The sequence below is a fragment of the Silurus aristotelis genome (assembly GCF_946808225.1).
Source record: "Silurus aristotelis genome assembly, chromosome: 3".
In the NCBI taxonomy this organism is placed as follows: domain Eukaryota; kingdom Metazoa; phylum Chordata; class Actinopteri; order Siluriformes; family Siluridae; genus Silurus; species Silurus aristotelis.
Window position 1 is genome coordinate 5,330,101 of NC_139576.1, and position 10,170 is coordinate 5,340,270.

Sequence of the window (10,170 nt, forward strand, 5' to 3'; positions counted from 1 at the left end):
TGTGGCATCATAATGATGGTATTAAAAGGTGGGTTGATTCAGGTAGGACACCAGTGAAGATCTAGGTGTGAAACACACAGCCCATCACTAATAAAATCATTGTCTATGATGTTCTTTCCCTCTATTAATAGACTCAACTGTCAAGTCCCAAGACATACATCTACAGTTTTTACTCATAAATATATCACATTACAAAAAAGAGATGGTTATTGATTATTCTGACATCATGACTAACTTGTCCAGGCTGAGCAGACTCTTCTGAGCTAGAGAAGTTGAAATTAAACCAGAATTCGTCCTCAGAATTCATGCTGCAAAACGATAATGTGGCATAATGGTTTTGAACTTTCACAAGGCTATTGTATCTCGTTAAAGTTTGAAGGATTTGTGTGTCTTACGAGGTGCATATGAGGATTGCTGTCCTTAAGAAAAAGTGCCTTCAACTTCACAATTTTCTCTCATCAAAAACAATTCAGTGTGTTGTATTTAGAGCTGAAGAGTGCTTCACCTAATGTACCAGGTTTCCTGAGTGCTTGTTAATAAAAAGGTGGTAAGTAGTGAGGTTTTTGGGGGAAAAAAAGCACAAAATACATCAATAAAGCAGGAAAAAAAAACAAATCTGAGCATCCCATGAAGGAGCACTTCTGTGAGCAAATGGATGTTGAGGACTCATTCATTAGCAGCTTAGCCTTACAAATGACTAACTAGTGCAGTGCCATATACAAATATTCACACCTTGAACTTTTCCTCTTTTTGGGAGGAGAAAGCACAATGGTAAGGGGGTAATGATAATAAGGTTGGGGGTTCAAGCACCACCGAGTTGCCACTATTGGGCCTTTAAACAAGGGCCGTAACACTCTCTGTTTCACTCTACCAGCTTCTGAATTTCACTTTGCTGTAATGCTCATGTCATCCATCCATCCATCCAATTATCCATCCATCCATCCATCCATCCATCCATCCATCCATCCATCCATCCATCCATCCATCCATCCATCCATCCAAGTTTAATCCCCTTTTAATTTACTGAATGATTACTGGGTAATGATCTCCTCAAAACGCTGCATGGACAAATGTTTGTTTTTCCACATTTAGTTCACATTTGTTCTTATAATAACCTCCACTCTTCTGGGAAGATGTTTTAAAAGATTTTGGAGATTTGTGCTACAAGGGTGTTAGTAAAGTCAGGTACTGATGTAGGTGAGAAGGTGAGGAGGTCTGGGGTGCAGTCAGCATTCACATTCATCCCAAAGGTGTTCAACAGGGTTGGAGCTCTATAGCAGGAGATCTTCCACTCCAACCCATATAAAGCAGCTCTTCATGGTCACAGAAGATAAAGTTTGAAACAGGTTTGGGCCACCTGGTTCAAGTAAAGGGAAAATTATTGCTAATGCATCCAAAGACTTGTACAATTGTGTGCCTCTGACTTTGTTGTGCCAGTTTTCAAGGGGGTGAACAGTAAGGAAGTAAATGTAACTTATTACTGTACTGAAGTAGATTTTTTGCATATCTGTTTTTTACTGAAGTATTTAAATTTGAGACTTTTACGTCACTACATTTCAAGGTAAAATTATTTTGAGCGCACGTTCTGTTTTGAACTTAGGGTCCCTGGTGGTCCAGTGGTTAGGATGTGTCAGGGAACCTATCCCAGCCATTAGGGTTGTACAAGCCTTAGTGGGGTATACCAAGCCCGGATAAATGGGGAGGGTTGCGTTAGAAAGGGCATCCAGCGTAAAAACATGTGCCAAATCAAACATGCGGATGGTCCGCTGTGGCGACCCCTAATGGGAGAAGCCGAAAGAAAGTTTGTTCTGTTTTGAACTTGTTTTGATTGGTGCTTGGTGGTATCTACTTGCCACCAACATACAGTTCAGCATGAGTTCCACAGCAACCAGAACATTTAGAGCCGAATAAATGATGAAAGTCCAAACTCGCCTTTAAACACGTCACCTTATTTGCATGACTTTTTTAAAGTAGTTGAAAAGAAGGTTTTGGGCTTGTGATAATTTTATTAGATATCAATCAGTGTTTGTGTCATTAATATCATTCTATTATTAGATCAGTGTGCTGAGAGTAACATTCTAGTCTTTTCACATAAACTGAGTTGATTAAGTAAAGAGTCCTGTAATAAAAATTATAATAGGAACATTATAGTCATAATAAATCATTTTGGATACTTAAGTACATTTAAAGGTAAATACTTTTGTACTTTCACTCAAGTGAAAGTTTAAAGGGACACTTTTACTTTTACTGGAGTCACATTTTACCCACTGTATCTTTACTTTAATTTACTAAATGCTTTGGGAACTTGGGTACTAAGAACAACATATGGCTGGAAAAGTTAGGTGACGTATTAAAGTAGTTTTATCCTTATAGTGTCCATTCTTTACATGTATAGTGTATATTAGCTTAACACATTTGTATCCGAATGAGCACAAATCTCTACAAGCATACTTTAAATAACCTCCTGGAACATTTTTCCAGAAGAGTGGAGGTTAATATAGCAACAAAATAATAAATATAAAGACTAAATGTGGAATGGGATGTTCAAAAAGCAAATATGAATTACGTTCAATGGGACAACCATTGTGGCAGAAATTTCTACAAAGTATTCAGAGAAGAGCCACTGTGGTATTTTTATTCTGTGTACTAATGAACCAATATCAGAATGTTTTATTAATAGAGACTTCAAAGTCGTTCTGAATAAGGGGCGTCTAGAGTACACTGCATACCACCATGCTAAATGCTTTATCAGTACATCATTGATGTCATCACTTTTTAACGGGCAGATGTAGAGGACAGGGGGGTATGGAGACTAATGATCCATTGTGGCGACCCCTAATGGAAGAAGCCAAAAGAAGAACAAGAAGAATTATTATTAGTCTTGTTTTTTTTATTACACTAAGACATGTTTGGTTGATTATGACTTCTAACATGTGTGCTGAATTCAAGATAATAAAACTCAAGATAACAGGTTTCACACTTAGCACAATAGCCTCTTTTACAGTCATTTCTAATCCAATCCAGAATCTACTTCAAACATAATGAGAAACAGGTTGAGCCAAATAGCGAACGCCCACTGGACTCCATCTCCCGCACTGCACTTTATCACCGCGCCGTCTCATAAATTACAGTCGTCAGAAGAGAAAAACGCACCCGGAGCATCCGATGATAAAGCGCCATTATTCCTGACGTCGAGCAAGCCCATGATAGATGCTGCTCTTTTGCCAGAGATGAATTTTTTTACAGCATTATCTTTGGAAATCCAAAATCGTAAGCGAGTGAGATCTACATTCAGAAGGCCTTTCTTATGCTCTCGCGAAGCAAAAATCATTTTTCTCATGCCACTAATCGAGCGCAATAGGTTCTATCCATCATGACACGACCACACTGCTTTTTTTTTGTGCCTGGTATGGATTTTTACTTGACATGAAAGATGACAATAATGTGTGGATGTAAATGATATTAAATGCCTCTGGCTGGGATGATCTTCACCAAGTTCTGGATACAAAGTACACTTTTTTTTCACTGAAGGGATTTATGAATTCTCCCATTGCAATTTGGGTATTGTGTTTATGATTTGCTGGATTGGAAAGTATTACATGTATTACTATAAAGTCATCGCCGTGATGCAGTATGCTCATGGGGTAGCGTGTTGCATCAACACACACATCTTAATAAACCATTGCAGAAGGATATAATTACATATTTTATTTTAAATACACCAGCCGAGACAAGGGATTAGGGGATGCCATGAATACAACATACAACAAACAACATGCCTCTGCAATATGTCTGAAATTCATTGTAAAAATATGAACTTGTATACACGACGCATTTTCTTATTATTGTTCAATCAAAATTCTATTCTGATTTCGAGCATACCAGCGTACCAGGCTATTATAAAGTTTGTCAAACTGTGTTTTGTTTTGCAATAATGCAAATTCAAACCCTAAAGTGAAGCTGATGAAATATGTGACGATTGCTGTCAATTTTGATCAACAACTCTCTTGTCTACTTAGTCATATATAGATAATAGATAACAATATATTAATGAAATGGTCACAAATAGAAAACATGTCAATCTTTAATCTTTATACTTAATCATATTACACTGTTTACATGCTGTTTTTTGCACCTCTGGACTGTTGCTACTGCTGTTTTTGCACTGCATTGTGTTTATATATATATATATACCCTATTTTCCGGACTATAAGCCGCTAATTTTGTTTCCACGATTTGAACTCCGCGGCTTAAACAACGAAGCGGCTAATTTATGGATTTTTCCTGGGTTTTTTCCCGGTTTCACAAGCTTCATGCCAAAAAACTAAACCCCATAACATTAGACTAATACAATTGCTGAACGGGTTCAGGTGAACCAATGAAACTCTTTATATTAAATCAGATGCGCTCCCACTGAATCAGGCCGCACCACATCATAAATATGGATGACGTTCCTCTGACGTTTGACCTGCCGCTCATTTGGACTGTCTACAGGAAATGTGAATCATTCGTCACGCTGAAAACAACCGGGCATGAAAACACACACTTCACCTGTGTTCTGAGCTGCACTGCATCGGGAGAAAAGCTTCACCGATGGTGATTTTTAAACGCACGACGATGCTAAAAGATAAACTCTCCAGAGAAATAGTTGTGAAAGGAAGGAGGAAGACAGTGAACAATGACTTTCTTGGTAGGCTACTGTTTAGATACAAGCCGTGTAACAGACACTGTCTTTCGTTAAAGCCTGTGTAAAGTTCATTAGTTTCAGTGTAGACACCTGCGGCTTATAGACAGGTGCGGCTTATTTATGTTCAAAATAAAAAATTTTGTCAAATTCAGTGGGTGCGGCTTATATTTGGGTGCGCTTTATAGTCCAGAAATTACGGTACTCTTGTTTATAGTCTTTATAGTTCTCTTTGAACTAACAGTACTGTATATTCAGGGTAGACAGTAGGTTTACTGGTCGACACCATCTTGTGTTATGTGTACTGTCTGTGTTATCTGTCTGTACTGTTTTTCGTCTGCACTGTTTGCACTAGGTTGCATTCGATGCACTTTTTGTAGCTTTATGTTGTGTTTTGTAGCTCTATGTTGTTTAGTGTAGCACCAGGGTTCTGGAGGAATGTTGTCTCATTTTTACTGTGTACTGTTTACCACTGTGTATAGTAGAAATGACAATAAAAGCCTCTTGACTTGACATGGCAGAAAATTCCATAATGTCATACAGATGAAAGATTGTGTGGTGTAATTGCATAGACAGTTCAGAGGTCCAAGATAAAAATAAGTTTGGAACCCAAAACCAGGCATAGGGTAGGTAATCGGCGAACGGAAAAAACAGGCAGGAATAAAAAAATATATATATTAACAGCTTAAAATGTAAAGCAAACACTGGACGAATAGGTTGGAAAACTGTTACAGTGAAATACTGGTGAGCGTTTACTTCACAAAGGTTGTAAATGAAAATGTTTGTTTAAGTGTATGTGAATGTCTAATTGGCAGCAGTCAATATGGTAGTGAAGTAAGAGAGCTGTGGAGTGGTGCGTGCCATAACTCGTGCTGGGAAACTGAGTTTAAATTGCATAACAAACAAGGTGTCTCATTGAGACCAATATAAACTCGAGGGATGTAGCTGGGGCTGAGGATAAGCACAAGTTCATTCATTCATTATAATGTGATATAAATTGTTTCTTTTCCAGCAGTAGTAATTAAAGCTCAATCTATTTTTTTCTGATTTTACAGAGATTTGTTAGTAAAAATGCAGTAAAAGTGCCCTAGGCTGCCCTTATTGTGGAGAAAAAGTCATTAAGATTAAGAGCCCTAATGACTGTATCTTGAATCTAAAAAGTTATCAAATGTGTTAGTGCTTTATAGTGTGTTAGAAAATGAAATAAAATGTTCTTTAGGTAGACCCTTACTTCCAAACAATCATGATGAAGACATAAAAACACTCGAGAGTGTGGTCATATGCAGGAAATATGACAAGGAGCCCTCTAGGATGCCTTATATGATCCCATGCATACACAAAGGAAATGTGCTCTAGTTGCTCCTAGAAATAAAAGAGAAATTGTGTACTCTAGGCCGCTCAAATACTACAAATATGTCTACCTGCCCCCCAGGTGCCCCACTGCTGGGAGGAATGCCCGTTTTAATATTGTCACCAGAGATGGCAAAAGTATACACATCCTTCAGTTAAGTAGAAGTACAGATACTCATGTTTTAAAGGACTCTGACATGTACTTAAGTAAAAAGTAGTCATTACTACTACCTGTTTTAGTGTCATGCTGGTAACTAATCCTCGTCATAATAATATAAAAGAATTAGAAATGTAGTTACCTAATGAATGTATCCATGCTGAACATCCACCACATACAACACAAGCGGAGAAAAGATGATGATGATCAGGTGATCAGGAATGTCTCAGTTCTCAGTCATGTTTACATCACTGACTCCCTCTGTCTCATCCACATTAACCCCAGACTTCTTGTTACCTTCTGCCTTGATCGTTTTAAGCCCTGTAGGCAAGCTTACGTCTGTGGTGTGCGAGAGCCAGGAAATGATACCCCAGTGGTGGATTGAAAAAGCCACACAATGACAAAAAACAGGTTGATGAGCTGAAAACAAAATATTGATCATGTCACCAAATAGATTTTTTTGATTTACTGATGAAAGCAAAACGTAAAAAAAAAAAATTATATATATATATATATATATATATATATATATATATATATATATATATAAACCTGATCATATAAAGATAATAATGATGGGGGAGGTGGTTGCTTAGTAGTAAAGACAATGGATTTAAAAAAAAATAATTAATGAATTGAAATCCTAGCAAAACCAAGCTGATATTTCTGGACGCTTAAGCTCAGCTGTATAAATAATAATAGTAACACCCCAGATGAAGGAGAATGTCATACATGTGGATGTTCACTCATTCATTCATTTTCTCCCGCGTATCCGTAATTCGGGTCGCGGGGGCAGCAGTCTAAGCTTCGACTGCTGCCCAATCCTCACAGCACCGTCCCTTACAGTCCCTCCTGCAGGTGGTGAGCCCACTTGAAGGCGGCCCCACGTCACTCCGACGTCACGGACCTTGATATTTCCCTCGTAAGGGACCCCCGGAGCATAGAGGGTTAAGGGCCTTGCTCAAGGGCCCAAGAGTGGCAGCTTGGCGATACCGGAGCTTGAAACCCAGACCTTCCGATCGGCAACCCAGCGCCTTAACCGCTAGAGCCACCACTCCCCCATGTGGATGTGGATGTAATCTTTTAAAACACACTGTACAGTATTTTATGTGTAGCTGTATTATGTACATTTACATTCTTGATATAGATTTTTGTCAATTAGTATATACAGTATTATACTAAATTAACATTTGTTAGTATGTTTTTCTGTCTGCAATTTTAACATGTGCAATTGAAACCTCAACTTCCTCATATTTTCTTTTGTTTTATCCGTTTCCTGACTACAGGTCAATCTTCTGCCACTGAAATCCCTATTAAGTGTTCTATTCGAGCCTGAACAGGCTACTAAAGCCCTCCGAGCTGAGCTGGGATTCCCTGCGGGGGCTTTCATTACCGATTATATTACATTCCATTACGATGGCGAGGCGAGGCACAAACTCTGCCGCACACTCCAACTCAGTCATGGCACATCAGCATTCACAGCTAGCCTATAAGTCAATCTTCCGTGTAAAGCTTCTGATATGATTTTGGATTTAACAATTGCGACCAAATTCTTCTTTCATTATTCCTGTGAGGGTTATGCTCTCACTGCAGTGGGATTTACAGTCTGATATTGAGCTTCACACAATACTGTAACATATTCAGATGGAGGTGCTGAGTCAGCAACTCTGGTATATTCTATAACTTGCAACAAAGCCTTGGTGGGGGGAGGGGGGGATTTAATTTACTAATATAAATGATAGACTGGGACAACAGCAAGAAAATCAAGATGTCCATCAAGAACAGCAAAACCTCCAGAAGGAAACTTAGATATTAAAAAAATTACATTTACCCCCTTATACAGAGCGACTAACACTTATCTCATCCATACAAATAAGCAGTTAAGGAGTAAGGACCCAGAAGTGGCAACGAGAATTGAACTCACTATCTGCTTAATCAGAAGTCCAATATCTTAACCACTGAGCCACCCCTAACCCCCATCATTTACACACAGTTGAGTTACAGTGCTGCAGGGATCATTATCCTGCCAGAAGAGCCCCTTACCATTAAGAAATACTGTTGCCATAATGAAGTGTACAGTACTTCAATCAAGAAGAGCAAAACCTTCAAGAAGAAACAGACAAAAAGAAATATACATTTAGAGCATTTGGCAAATGCCCTTATTCACAGCGACTCACAATTATCTCATTCATACAAATGAGCAGCAAAGGATTAAGGGCACAGCAGTGGCAATGGGATTTCACCTCAAAAGTCCAACATCTTAATCACTGAGCCACCCCTAACCCGAAACAGTTACAGATCGGTTACAGAGCCGTATAGAGCATTATCCAGATACAAAAGTCACCAACCATTAGAAAATATTGTTGCCATAATAGGGTGTATTTGAAGTAAGCGTTAGGTGCCAAAGTAAAAGAACATATATAAGAGAAAACACAAACATTTATGAGATTTGGCAGATGCCCTTATCCAGAACGACTTGACTGATGACTGATCTCATTCAGCAACTGAGCAGTTGAGGGTTATGGGCCTTGCTAACAGGTCCTGCCAAAAGAGCTATCTACTATTAGGAAATACTGTTGCTATAATGGAATGTAAGTATACCAAAGTATACCATCAAAAAGAGCAGCATTTTAAAGAGGAAACAGACACAAATATTTATGACATTTGCCAGATGCAATTATCCAGAGGTACTTACAACTGAACAGATGAGGGTTAAGCCTTGTTTTCAGGCCCAACTTAGGAATGGTGGGACTTGAACTCACAACTGTCTTGATCAGAAGGCCTACAACTTACCTACAAAATGGAGGAGATTCGACTCCATTGGCATCACACACAACATGAAACTTCGGAACTGTAATGTCATGATTTTCACGGAAACATGGCTACACAGCGGCATTCCGGACAACGCTATTGAGATAGCGGGACGACACACACTCCGGGCGGATAGGACATTAGATGGCTCCGTTAAGACCAGAGGCGGTGGATTGTGCATTTATGTTAACAAAGCTTGGTGCACGAACTCTGTTATTGTCGAGAGTCATTGTTCAGCTAACCTGGAGTTTCTCATGGTTAAATGTAGACCGTTTTATCTACCGCGGGAGTTCACTTCCACCATTATTACTGCTGCTTACATTTCCCCCGATGCTGATGCTAAGCTCGCTATGAAAGAACTTTATGGGGCCATCAGTAAACAACAGACTGTTCACTGTTCAAGCTGCGTTTTTGTTGCGGGTGATTTTAATCACTCAAACTTAAAGGCAGTTCTTTCAAAATTTCATCAGCATGTTTCCTGTCACACCAAAGGGGAACAAAACTTTAGACCATGTATACACAAACATGGCTGAAGCTTACGTTGAGACCCCCCTCCCCCACATGGGACAGTCAGATCACCATTCTTTTTTTTTTCACCCCCAAATATGCACCCCTCATCAACCGGGTAAGGCCATCAGTGAGAACCATTAAGGTGTGGCCCGCAGACGCAGATTTCACACTTCAGGAAAGGTTTTTACACACAGACTGGAGTACATTTGCTTCTCAGGCCACCAGTGACTCTCACACAGACGTTGAATGCTACACCTCCTCTGTACTGGATTGCATCAGTTCCACCACAGACAGTGTTACTACCCAGAAACAGATCATTACATACCCAAATCAGAAGCCATGGATGAACAAGGTGGTGCGCCTCCTGCTGAAGGCACGCACCACTGCCTTCAGGTCAGGCGATGCTCAGGCCTACAGCACATCCAGAGCTAACCTGAAGTGGGGCATCAAAGAGCCCAAGCACTGCTACAAGCTAAAGATAGAGGAGCATTTTTTTTTACTCTGACCCTCGACGCATGTGGCAAGGCATCCAGGCCATCAGTGATTACAAATCCTCCCACCCCACCCCCGCTGCCACTGATGTCCTCTTTCTGAATGAGCTTAATGACTTTTATGCTCGCTTTGAGAGAGACAACATAGAAAGTGCCACCAAGCTCAA